We start from the raw sequence: 1733 nt of genomic DNA on the forward strand, positions 1-1733 counted from the left end.
CGGGGGACAGCTGGGTTTTTCTTTCCCCGCGTGTCTCCCGCCGCTCCGTGGCCCGTTTGCCTCGTGTTTGGCAGCGTGGGGAGCGGGCGGTGGCGGGAGGGTCCCCTCCGGCCCGGCGTCCCCAGGCCGGTCAAGGTGTCCGCGGGTTGCGGCGAAGGCGGGGATGAGCAGGTAGACTGCAGTGCTGATGGTTTCCAAAAAAACAAACCCAAAGCCCTCGGTTTCTGTTAATTTCAGACGTGTTTTGAGGCGCGGTGTGTTTGCACAATCCCGCTACCTCTGCATGTGGCTGCTGGTTTTCCAGCTTTTATGGCACCAAATAGCTTCCTTGGAAGTAATTTTTTATTTTGCATTTGTATCTGCTTCCTCGTTGTGTATTGCATTATACAAACCCAGGTAGGAAGTACGGTGTAAAAATGAAGACTCTAGGAGTGCTGAACGCTACCACATTTTTCAAAGTACTTGTAACAGGAAACAGGATAAAGCTTGGCATAAATCTTTTTGACCTGGTAAAACACTGCAGAAACTATTTATTGCATAACCGTGGTCAAACAGGGGCTCTTTTTTAACTGCTTGTATGACAACAAGAGCAAGGCTTTGGGTGAAAGAGATGCCTGCAGAAATGTCAGTATCAAAGCTAGCGAGGAGCTCCTCGCCGCCAGTGCTCTGACAGTCCTGGACCTGTGCTGAGCCCAACCGAGACGGTGCTTGGCAGCAGCCTCTGGAGCCACAGCCTAGTACGAGTGAGCTATCCTTTAAAAGCTACTGAGCTGAATCAAGGTTCAGGCTTGTTTCCAGCGGCAGCTCTTAAGTTTGGAGCGTTTTCATCAGGGGCTCGAGCAAAATGCTGGATGTGTTTTGTTTTTCTTCTTCATAAATTTGGCAACTGCATGCTTGTTTGACTTGACCGTTTCTGTGTGCTTGGATTCTCAAAAAACAGGTTGGAGTTGCTAAATGAACATGCTTGCCTTTCATATAGATTGTGAAATTGGAGTCCTGTAAAAGCTGAGAAATTGGCATAAAACTCTTGCACAAAAATTGCTTTATAACGCAGAATCCTTAATTCAGATATTTTAAATTAATCCTTAAATGACAAATACCCATTACTTCTTTTTTTTTTTTAAACAATATTACTGGTTTCTTCCCTCCCCCTGAGAGTGATACATTAATTTTTTAATACTTTGCATCACTGTATTTTTGATACATACAGTTCTATCTGCATGAGCCCTTCTGGTCCTTTTAAATGCCTCTCAACTGTACTGTGAAAATGTTAGTGGAAAAGTAATAACTTACTTTGGACTTAAAAAAGAAATATTCCACGTTAAAGTCCACATTACTTTATATTGACAGGTATCAGGAGTTGAAATGACATAGAAAAGTCTTCAAAGTGCTGACTGCAAAATGAACTCCTTCCACTTGATGCTGAAAGGAGGTACTGTTTTCAGTTGATTTGAATACTGATAAGATCGCTCCTTTCAAGGTGGTTTGGATGCGCTCATTGCCTCCAGTTTGACGTGAGGTGGAAGTGGGTGGATAGGTAGCTCTTCACTGTGCTAGAATCAACCACTGGTGACCAGTTATGTAGAGCTAAAAATATCCATCTTTCCCCCCCCCCCCCCCCCCCCCTTCTCTTTCAATCCTTTTATTTGGGTAATTTATTGAGTAACCCAAATGAAAGGATTGTAACTTGGAAAAATATTTTGCATATTGAATAATCAACTAAACCACTTTTC

General features: G+C 43.7%; 1 protein-coding gene across 1 annotated transcript in view; it reads left to right on the forward strand.

Moving 5' to 3' along the window:
• The first annotated feature begins 1355 nt into the window (after window positions 1-1355).
• Window positions 1356-1733, forward strand: part of LOC103918827 (interleukin-1 receptor type 1-like) — a 24732-nt gene continuing 24354 nt past the window's right edge. Inside the window, exon 1 of the mRNA XM_009326238.1 lies at window positions 1356-1432. The gene's annotated coding sequence lies outside the window, so the exon portion shown is untranslated. The remainder of the gene's footprint in view (window positions 1433-1733) is intronic.

Source organism: Pygoscelis adeliae, unplaced genomic scaffold (genome assembly GCF_000699105.1).
Source record: "Pygoscelis adeliae isolate BGI_AS28 unplaced genomic scaffold, ASM69910v1 Scaffold156, whole genome shotgun sequence".
NCBI lineage: Eukaryota > Metazoa > Chordata > Aves > Sphenisciformes > Spheniscidae > Pygoscelis > Pygoscelis adeliae.